Source organism: Setaria viridis, chromosome 1 (assembly GCF_005286985.2).
Source record: "Setaria viridis chromosome 1, Setaria_viridis_v4.0, whole genome shotgun sequence".
Lineage (NCBI taxonomy): Eukaryota > Viridiplantae > Streptophyta > Magnoliopsida > Poales > Poaceae > Setaria > Setaria viridis.
The window spans coordinates 30,880,249-30,891,480 of NC_048263.2; the positions used below are offsets into that span (position 1 = coordinate 30,880,249).

At 50.1% G+C, this 11,232-nt stretch overlaps 1 non-coding gene across 1 annotated transcript; it reads left to right on the forward strand.

Annotated features, from left to right (window-relative positions):
• Positions 1 to 6,303: 6,303 nt before the first annotated feature.
• On the forward strand, positions 6,304 to 6,410 carry LOC117841828 (small nucleolar RNA R71). The gene has a single exon (XR_004637407.1). It is a non-coding gene; the product is annotated as a small nucleolar RNA R71 (small nucleolar RNA).
• The last annotated feature ends 4,822 nt before the right edge of the window (positions 6,411 to 11,232 follow it).

Genomic DNA, 11,232 nt, shown 5'->3' on the forward strand with positions numbered 1-11,232 from the left:
TGCCTCATCTGCTGGCTGTTGTTGTTGTTGTTGTTGTGGCCGGGGTTGTTGCTGCGGACGGGAACACGGTTGGCTCCTGACACTGCTGCCCTTGGCCCAGTCACTGCGTTGGAGAAGGCTGACGCAGCTGGCTTGTTGGCGTAGGGGCAGTTGGCAATGAAGTGCCCTGGCTCACGGCAGTTGAAGCATGCCCTGCCGTTGTTGGTGACCTGACTGGCGCTGTTCTGTGGGGCCTTGACAGGGTTCTGGCTTCTGAATGGGGCATTGGTCTGATGTGAACCGGAGGCTTGAGACTGGGTCCTGTACTGCATGGGAGCTTGGGACCTGGGCATGGGGTAACCAAAGCTTCTTGGTTTCTGGAACCTGTCCTGCTGGTGGGTCTTGCTGTCCAGGAACCGGCGCTTGTTGTCTCTCCTTTCATCTGCCTTGGCCCTCTCAGTCAGAATGGCCATGTTCATCAGGGTGTTGAAGTCATGGTAAATCTGAGGGGTGAGCAGGGTCCTCAGTTCTGCGTTCAAGCCCTTCTTGAACATGTCTTGCTTCTTCTCATCCTTGTCTACCTCTTCTGGAGCATAGCGGGCCAACTCCATGAACTGATATGTGTACTCTTCCACAGACTTGTTGCCCTGGCGCAGTTCACGGAATTCATCCGCCTTGCGCTTCATGGTAGCTGCAGGAATGTGATAGCGGCGGAACTCTGTCACAAACTCATCCCAGGTGATAGTGGAGGCATCCTGGGCGGCCGTGCAGTAGTTCTCCCACCAAGCTAAAGCAGTCCCAGTGAGCTGGTGTGCAGCCAGGAGGACCTTGTCCCTGCTCTCACAGCCGAATGGCTCTAGCTTCCTCTTAATGACCCGCAGCCAGTCATCTGCGTCCAGGGGGTTGATGGACCCGCCAAAAGTGGGTGGCTTGGTGCGGAGGAAGTCTGTCAGCTTCTCATTCATACCCTGTCCGCGGGGCCTCTGGCGAGTGATGGCATTGGCCAAGGCTTCCAGCAGAAGGGTCTGGTTGTTCATGACTTGTACCAGGTCAATGACCGGTGGGGGCGGTGGCTCCTGTGCTCCCACTTGACTCTCTCCCCTGCCCTCGGGCTGATTCACCTCCTGCTCCTCATGGTGCACTATTGGTGGGGGGCCCTGCCTTTCTTGTTGCCTTTCTGCACTAGGAGTGGCCCGTGCTTGACTCGGGGAGGTCCTGGTGGCACGCTTGGGAGGCATCTGCAGATTGAGCGAACTTTCATGAGACTTGGATTTGGATATTAAGGTGATGTTTAGTTAATTATTTCGAGTTTTCGAAGAGACAGAATCCACCTCCTGTCGACAAGCACACAGACTAACCAACAACAAGCACAAATGATTTTATTATTTTGCCGGGGCGGTTACAACACTTGGGGTAGGGCCAAAACACGTGCTACACGACCGGTACAACGACACAACTGGGGGGGGTACAAGTCTAGACTCGGGACAGCTTCTGGAGTACAACTCTGGACCACGGACCATGACGACTTCACTCCCTCGGCAAACTCTGGGATGGGCACCCTACTCGCGGGACGAATCTGCACACTGCGCGGAGTGGTCTTCTGGTGGAATTAGGAGGGCCAGCACCTCATCTCTCAAGGTCCCACCCGCGGGAGGGAGCTCATTGGCCACCTCAGAGTCCCTTTCCGAGGGCGGTGGTGCTGGTGTGGCATCGGGGCTCTTCCGCTTCCCGGACCCCTGGGCAACAGGAACTCCATCCAAAACTGGGGCCTCGTCGTCCTCCACGATCCGCATCTTCCTCCGTGTGCGATCCGAGCGGTGGGCTTCCTTCAGGGCCTGCGCGTGCCGGTCCTCGGCCTCTTTGAGGGCCTCGATGGCGAGGGCCTCATTGCTTTGGGCGGCCGCGGCTCGGGCCTCAGCTGCTGCCAATCTCACCTGGAGCCTCCTCACCATAATCTCGGCGTCCTCGGCTCTGCGGATCTGCTGCTTCAAATGAGCGGCCTGCTCATCGCAGAGTTCATCCAAAGTGAGGAGGTAGGCAGCCATATGGAGCACGGTGGGGTCATCCTCGCGCTGTCCACGTCCTTCCAAAGTCCTCACCCGGGCCAGCCAAACCGGGCGGTTCTTCTTGACAGGCGGGTAGAACCTCATCGGCGTGTGTCCGATGTGCCGCTCATAAATTTGGCACAGGTAGCGCAGGGCTTTCCGAGCTGCCGCCTGGTAAGTGTCTTTCCGCCGGAAACCAGTGGCAGACACATTCCAAGGCTGAATGTCGGGGAAGCGGCTGCTCCTGCCCACAAAGATGGTCATCTCGCACCGGAGAGTCCCGCGGTCCTCATACTCCCTGCTGGAGTACTCCGGGCGCTCGTAAATTCCGAGGCGGTCCATGCAGGCGAACAGCAACCTGGGAAAACCGGGCTCCTCCAGGCAGTGGCTGTTGGTCCATCCTTCTTCGGCCATCTGGAAAGAATCGGGGTGTAAATCAGTTTTGCAATTGAGCAGGGGTAGCAAGAAATTTTGTAAATCATTTAATTTGGTCAAAAAGGCTTTTCCGGTCCTAATGGTTACGTCCTACGGCCAACGACGGCTCTGATACCACCTGAAGCGTCCCCACATAAGTAGAGACTAAATGTGATCCAAATTATCAGTCCCAGGAGGCTGATAACACATTTATTCAACAGATAGTTCAGAAACCGTACAACTCCCGAAGGAGCGGGCGGGCAAGCCACACCCAAAGCAAGACTAAAGCGATAACAACACAGATCCAAGTTGCAGTCCAGTCGGACTCCGGGCTGCAATCGGAGCTAAGCGTCAACGGAAGCATCCTGCCAAAGGGCCAACACCGCAGGCAGCGTTGGGTGCAGACGCAACCTCCTACTCGAAGTCCTCGGCGACGAAGTCCGGATCCTCCTCTGAAGTAACAACACAAGGGTGAGTACAAAAGTACTCAGCAAGTCCAACCCCATCCACGGAGGGGGATACAACAGAGTATGCACAAGAATAAACAAGGGATAAGCTATGGTTTATTTGCAGTAAAGCTAGATTTTTAAGCACATGCAGGGTTCCATTTCAAAGAAGTTTCATAAAAACATTTTAGTAAACAATATATCAAGTGGGGTTGATCCTACACAAAGGATCCAAGTTTTATCGCTACCGGACTCCCCGTCCGCCGTAGCGCACGGCACACCTGCCGGACACTTCCAAAATTCCACGCACCCACACACGCAGTAAAATACCAGTCATCCCCAAAAGCTAGTTGTGTGACCGAGCCATAACTCGTCCAATGCCGTGGACACGGCTACCCGGATAGGTTTTAACTCTGCAGAGGTTGTACACTTTTCCCACAAGTAGGGTACCGTATCGCGATCACCTTAGTGTCGGTACGGATCCTAACAAGCCATTACCCACCTTAGCCAACACTGACTAGCCAACACAAGAGCGCTCAAGGGGTTAGCAACCCATCCACGGGGCCGTAACCGGGACCTAAGTCACCAAGAGCTTAGTCCTTTTCCAAGGCCTCCTGTTGCTTACCAGCACACCCGAAGCCTAGCAGCTTAGCTAGTGGGATTTATGCTAAGCCGTTGCCCATACAACGGTCGAGTGGTTGTACGATGATGGAATTAGGCAGGATGACACATCAACTCGGTCCTTAGTCATGACAAGATGGATATCTCCCACACTGCTCAACCACTGAGGTACGAGCTTATCAACCCGGCGTTCCACACAAGAAACACCCATCCATCTCATCCACCACCTCTCTTAACACCCGAAAACCCAACTCCTTAGTTAAACATACTCACACATTTAGTTTCCGAGTAAACAGGTGTAGTCATGTTTGAATTTGGATAATAAGTTCCTAAGCATTCTAGCAGTATTTACCATCTAAACAGAGCAACTCATATTTAGAGATAAATATGGGACAACAAGGAATAGTCATAACAATCAAGGGGTGGCTATCCAACCATGTCTTGCGATAAAACAATATGCATTTTATAAAACAGGCCAATAGGTTGTGTCTGAAAAACTGGGTATTAAAATATGCATCAAAGGGGTGAGATTGGACTTGCCGATCTCAAAGCCTTCCGGGAGCTCCTGCTCGCGGTACTGGTCCTCGGGCTCGGGCTCGCGGTCGAACTCCTCCTCGCGCTCCTCCTCGGGTACTCCGCGATCTACGGCACACACAAACGAGCACACAATAAATAAAAAGGAAAAAGGATTTTACCCGATGAGCTCCGAACAGGAAATATGAACGGACAATAGGTAGGAAGGGTATTTTCGTGGGATTTTGATATGCCTCGGCGGAAATATGTGAAAGGAGGCCGTGGTCAAGTTTGGGATGGATTGGAGGAAATTTGGCGCATGAAATGACGGCTTAAAGGAGTATTAGAGGCTTTAAAATAGAGTTTAGGACTAATTCGTTAGAACCGAGGACCTATTTGTAAATATTCTAAAAGGTGGGAGGGCTTATTTGTGGAATTCTCTGGAGAGAGGTGGGGGGACCGGGCTGCAATTAGGGAGAAAGGGAGGGGCAGATCGAAAAGGACCGAATCCCCTTCTTCTTCTTTGGCCGAAACAGGGGAGGAAGGGGGGGGGGCGCACGGCCGGCGATGGGCCGGCCGGCTCGGGCCGCCGGCGGCGAGACCGGGCGGCTGAGGAGAGGGAGGAGAGGGTTGAGAACCCATTTGAGGGGCCACCTTGGTCGATTGGCGGCCGAGGCGATAGGAGAGGAACCGGCGGCGGCAGGGAGGCGGCGGCCTTCTAGTGACGGCGGCGGGTGGCGACTGGGCGGTGAGGGGGGGCGGCGAGCGTGGCGTTGGGAGATGGTGGTGGGGATGGCCGGCCTTGGCTCCCTTTTATAGGCGCCGGGGGGGTGTTGGGCGGCCGGGAGTAATGGCGAGCGGTACTCCGGCCGGTGGCGTGCCGGGGTTGCCGAGCTCGTGGATGGCGTGGGCTCGGTCGACGAGGGGAGTGAGCAGGGGCGGCGACCGCTTGGGGAGATGCGCCGGGGGTGGGAATGGCGAGGTGGCCGGCGGATGGTGCGGCGCACAGGGGCGGCGATGGGATGGCTCGGGCACGCGCGGCGCACAGGGGCGCACAGGGGCGCACAGGGGCGCTCGGCGCGGCCGGCGCGGCCGGCGCGGCCGGCGCGGTCAGGCGCGCGCGGTGCGCCCCGGCGTAGGGGCGCACAGGGGCGCTCGGCGCGGCCGGCGCGGCCGGCGCGGTCAGGCGCGCGCGGCGCGCCCCGGCGCCCGCGGCGCAGCCGGCACGGCCTGGCGCGCGCGGCCGGATGCGTGCGCGGCCCGAGCGCGGGCGGGGCGAGCGGCCCGGTGGGCCAGGCGGCGGGCGGGAGCGCCAGGCGGATGGCGCCAGGGGGGGGTGCTGCGCCAGAAGAAAAAAGAGAGGGAGGGAGAGAGAAGGAAGAAGAAGATGAAGGAAGGAGTAAAGGAAGAAAAAGAAAAAGGAAGGGGAAGGGAGAGGAAAAGAAAACGGGGAGGGGCAGCTCAGCGAAAATGGCGGGATTTAGACGGCTCGCGTGATGGATTGGACGGCTCGCGGCGAAAATTTCGGGGAGCGGAAAAAGAGGGTTGACGAACCGGGGCCGGACGGCGGGTCCGACGGAGGGGAAAAAGGGGGTTTGACGGAGCTCAGCGGTCGGAAAATTTTGGAAAGTGTTTTGAACGGGTGATTTAACCGGGTGTATTTTGCGGGCGTTACACCTTGCTATCAATATTTTCTAGTACTTTATCCATAGCCTTGAACTTAGTAAGAATGTCTTTGTTAATCTTGCCTTGCTCTTCCATGAACCCTTTCAGCTGAATGCGTAGAGGCACTATGTTCTGAATGGATGAGCTTACATTGAATTGAGGTATATTTTGTCCATAGCAAAAGTTGGATGGAGGAAACCATTCTCATTTCTACATATAGTCTAGCAATTTTGCTTCCTCTGAGCAGTTCTTGCCGACACGGCCATAGTCACCACACTCTTCACATGTTGATCTTGCTTCAACAGCCTTCAGATCTATAGCTTGAGCTTCTACCTTTCTTATCTCCATCTTCTTAAGTATTCTCATTAGCAAATCAATTTTTCCCTTTGAGTAGTTGATCATGCTCCACCTACAGCACATCTTGCATATTTCCAATAGGTTGAACTGGGATCAGGCGCCCAGTTGATACCCATGCATTGATGCATGCAACCTTATTGAATAATTTAAAAGCTTGAGTTAGGGAGAGTTCAATAATTAATCCTCCAACTGACGCATAGATGATTGTCCTTGATGCCATAGTCAACCCCTAATTGAACTTTTGGACTTGATCCTCATTCAGAAATTGGTGATGTGGAACTGCACGGATGTAGTCATTGATGCGCTCATAGGCTTCTACAATTGTCTCAGTAGGATATTGAGTAAAAGTAGCTATCTTGCTTCTTAGATTCTAAGTTTTGTCTGGAGAATAATGTTCTGCCATGAAATCTCTCATCAACTCATCCCAATTCTAGACTGTTTCTACAGGTAGAGAATGAAACCATTGAAGCACTCTCCCAAGTAGAGAGATAGGGAACATCCTTGCCCTCAGTTGATCCTTGTTAACTCCCTCCACATTGAAGGTGTGGCATAGGTGTAGGAACGCTTGTAGATGAAAAATAGCATCATCCTTGCTAGTGAAAGGTGAACTCTACACCATCCTGATTGTTGGAATATTGATCGCGAACGAACACCCAATTTCTTCTAGCTCATGGATAAGCAGATGAATGATGTTAGGGATGCACAACTCCAAAATAGTGTGCTTTGGCTGGGCGTCTCCCATTGTTGGTGCTTCTGGTGCAACTGGCACCCCTCTTGGACTTGCTGGCGGTGTCGACTCTGGAGTAGATGATAGTGATTCCAATTCTTCCAATTCCTCCTTGACAGCTGAAGCCCGTGCTATCTCCAGCTTCTTGCTTGTGATGCACGTCTCCTTTGCCTGTAAAGTTTTTCTAGATCATGCACAATTTTTTTTCAATTTGTTAGAGAGGTAGCCATCCATCTCCTATTAGCGTTAGTGAAAACAAACATATAGACACACACACAGTGAACTAAATTTGAACTTGATTGAGATTATACAAAAGCGAAAAAGATTAAAAGAAAACATTGAAATCAACATGAACAGAAAGTCATATGTACAGATACAGAGTTAAACTAGAATCTTTATTATTAGTTCCTCGGCAACGGTACTAGAAAAGCTTGTTGGTGGCTATTAGCGCGTCAAGTTTGTGAACCGCAAGCGCATGGATCAATTGTAGCTCTTCCCTTAGAGTATTTCCTCTAAGATTTATCAATCCGTGGAACTTATAACACAAGATCTATTTCAACTGGCATTGTTAGTATTAACCTTTTGTTGATGAGTAGATCAGATGCAATTTAGCATGTACAAACAAATAATGGATACGAGCAAGTGGTAATCAATCTAGAGCAACCTATACTATGCATATATTATAATTCTGAGCAAGGTAGCAAAGCAACATAGATGTTGTCACACATGGTTTTAAAACAAAACCGAATGCTACCTATATATATGCCATGATCTAGTTTCATACATATAGTGACATCATCAGTGAATAACAGTAATAGTATCATAAAGGAATATAATAATGACTTACAAGTCTATCAGAGATATACAATTTAATCCTGGAAACAGAGACTCCAAACTTCATAGGCAATCGACCGGCGGTTGCGTATGCCTAGAACTCAGCACCATCTTTAGCAAACTTCTCGGTAGCTTCTTCTTCTTAGCAACACTATTTATAGCAAGTGTGAGTACATGTCGTACTCATCAAGTGTGGGGAAAATATGAATGCAAGGCCATAATACGGAAAGGTTGACTGGTTCACATCGATAAGCACCTTTAGTTGGTAAAATTTTATTAGCACTTGATTACTAAGGTATAAGTATATACCAACTCACATTAAGTAGAAACATAGACCATAATCATATGGCATAAACATAACCATAACCACGATTTAAGTCCATCTTCATGTTCATTAATCATGTGAGAGTCCAGACCGCTCTTAACCATGAGCACGGCTGATATATTAGTTTTAGACACTCTGCAGAGGTTGTACATCTTTACCCACAAGTCACGTAAAAAATTAAGAGAATTTTAGACTCAACCATGCTATGCAAAAGTAGGTACTTATCACACTACCAAGGTGTGATTGCATAGGGACGCTGTGAGGACTTTACAAAGACTTCCCTAGTGTGTTCTAGTGCATGACGTTCTGCGAGTCATGCCTCCTCTTATCACTAGTCAAGCACTAGCATCCTCTAATTAGTTAGCCAAGGTCCTCTTGAGTGATCATTTATTTTCGATCTTCACATGATTGGTGTTGAGCCCTTTCTGCCTCTTCTTGAGGGATCATGTGTTCTTTGTCTTGGTTGTGTCGAGCCATTGCCTATGTCTTTGGGGACCGAGACTTTTCCAAGTTGATTTGGCCTTTGTGATGCTTCTCATGCCAAGTGACTTTAATCTTTGCCTTTACATAGTGTCCGATCACTTAGATGAGAGTTTTGCCTAATTAGTTTCACAGCTTGGCTTTTATGGTCTCATGTCAAGTGACTTTGATCTTGGTTTTTACTTGACTTTTGATCACTTGGATGAGATTTTTAGCTTTTGCCTCTCAAACCATTTATTTGTGCTTGAATGTTGTCAACACACTCATCAAGGGGGAGATTGAGAAATCAAGTTGATATGAACCTTGATTTGATAGTGATGAGCATTTGACAAGTGTTGAAATGGCTTTGATGGCATTCTGGGATTCATCAAGCTTCTGTGTCTCTTGCTTGACTCTTCAATTGTGTTTAGCCTTTGCACTTTCTTTAAGAACCAAGAGTTTTTTTTGTTTGGAGTTTGCATGATCCTTTCTCATTTCAAGTTGCGTTGTGTTTGCTTTTGCTTGGCTTTTTTGGCACTTAAATAAGTTCTCTTTTTCTTTCAAATCATTTTTTGCCAATGCACTTATCAAGGGGAAGATTGAGAGACCAAGTTGAGATGTGCCTTGATCTATTTGTGATGAGTGCTTGACTAAACGATTTGAGGCTTTACCGGTTGAGTTCATATTTCATATGTGTATGATTATACTAATGTCTAACCGGATGTGTTGTGTTGTGTGCGTTGTGTTGTGATGTTTGTGTAAACCATATGTTGTGTGTTGTGTCTCTTAGCTTGTGATGGGTAGGTGTAGAATGCGACATGGCGGTTGACGGCATCAGGTGAAGGTCTAGTGAAAGGTTCATGCCGATGTACTAGGGTTGTGAAGGGTGAAGGGTGGACACAAGTAGGCTTGGACTGAGGGACCCAAGGAGTCCGGGAGGAGCCATGGGCGATCCATATGGTGCACGGAAGAGCAAGATTACATGGATGGTGATGGAGATGGCGTCAGTCGAGTCAAGCAGGATGGAGGCGAGTCGAGTAGGCGGCCCGGGAGCTAGGAACAAAAGACTTGGAAGTGTCGAAGGCTTGGCGGAGGCCGGACACGTGTCGACATCGGTGAGTCACGTCATGCGTGGCGTGCAAGAGGGTTTGACCGGTTTGACCTTAAAACCGAGGGTGAGTCACGCCTGCGGGGTGTGCAAGAGAGTTTGACCGGTTTAGCCTCAAAACCGGGGATGAGTCACACCTGTGGGGTGTGCAAGAAGGTTTGACCGGTTTGGCCTCAAAACCGGGGGATGAGTCTGGTGCAGCTGGACGGCGTCGAGTCGGAGGATGCGTGGCACAATTGCGAAGCTTGTGTCGAGGCGAAGCGAAGTCGTGAAGGCATGGAGTCCGTCCGATGTACAATGAAAAGGTTGAACGATTTTACCCCTAAGGGTATTTGAGTTGTGTGCTTCATGTAAGAGCATTCTGGTTTTTTGTCGGATGTCTATATATATGTGGAGAGGGCTGTTGGGTAGTCACATCTCTTTAGGATAGTTAGGAGGTAGGCTACTCATTTGTTTGTGAGAGCCTGTGTAAGGCGAGAGGTGAGGGATCTTTGTGTTGATGTTTTTGCCATCCAAAGTTTTGTTTGTGCTTGGATTGGCTTGTAACCGAACATGGTGATGTAATCTAAGGATCAATTTCGTGCTCAATTGCTTCTGATCCGCGTTTTATCTTTTTCAGTATTTTTGAAGTTATTTTCGGGAATTTTTTGTTCTTCGCGTTTCAGCCCAAATCCCATAAGGTTTGTTGGGAGAAATTAGTGTCAGGATTCTTGGGAGCAACTTTGATGTGATTCTCCCTCAAATCCCTTATGAATTTTGCTTGAATTTTGAGTTTTTCCCAAAAATCGTATTCTTGGTACGGTTTTGGTTTTCTCCAAAATCCGCGATGAATATTTGACCTTTTCGAGACCTTCTTCCTAGATCTATATGAAGAGGTGCTTCTATGGCTCAAGTTTTGTCTCGATCTGTCGTGTTTTAAGGGAGGGTTTTTCGTTCGAAGTTTGGGCGGAGTTCTTGTTTGTTCTTCGTTTTTCTTCTCTGTTCCTCCACAGGCGTCGAGGGAGACGCAGGCGGGCAGCTGCAGCTCGCGGTAGGCCACAGCACGTGCGCAGCAGGCGGCGCTGGCCTGCGCGCAGCTGCCGGGCCACGCACGAGCGGACCGTAGAGCCAGCAGCAGGCCGGAGCGGTTGCCTTGCTCACTGCCAGCGCTTGCGGCCCACGCCGGCGCGCTCGTCAGCCCAGCTTCTCAGCAAGCGCGAGCGGCCCAGCTCTCACGAGGGAGAGGCGGCCCAGGCTGGTCAGGCGGTGAGAGCAGTGGCCCAGCACAGCTCCCTGCAGTGGTCCAGGTAGCGCAAGGCCTGGAGCAGCAGGTAAGCATCGGCTGCTCAGCTCTGTTTTCAGGTAAGCTGGCAAGCAACAGAAGTTCTGCAGGTTTCGGTCATCAGATTGTGAACCATCATTGCCTTCTAATGTGACTAATCCTCATGCAATCATTACTTGCTTGTCCTTAGTGTCACTTATTTTCGGTGGTGGTTCATGTGAGCCTGGTGCTGGGAATTAGTTAAGTTGATTACTGTTAGCTCTTGTTTGCATGTGTTAGCCGATGTACAGTAGCAGTAGTTGCACCTGCTCTTTGACTCATTAGTAGTATCTATTGCTAAGCATGTTTAATCTTTAGTTAATTAATCTTTGCATGCTTAGTTTGTGAGTGCATAATAGCGGTTTTGTTTGTTTTCTCATGTGGAAGTTTTTCGGCATCTCGATTTAGCTTTGCTTCCGCTACGCTTTGAGTGTTTCTA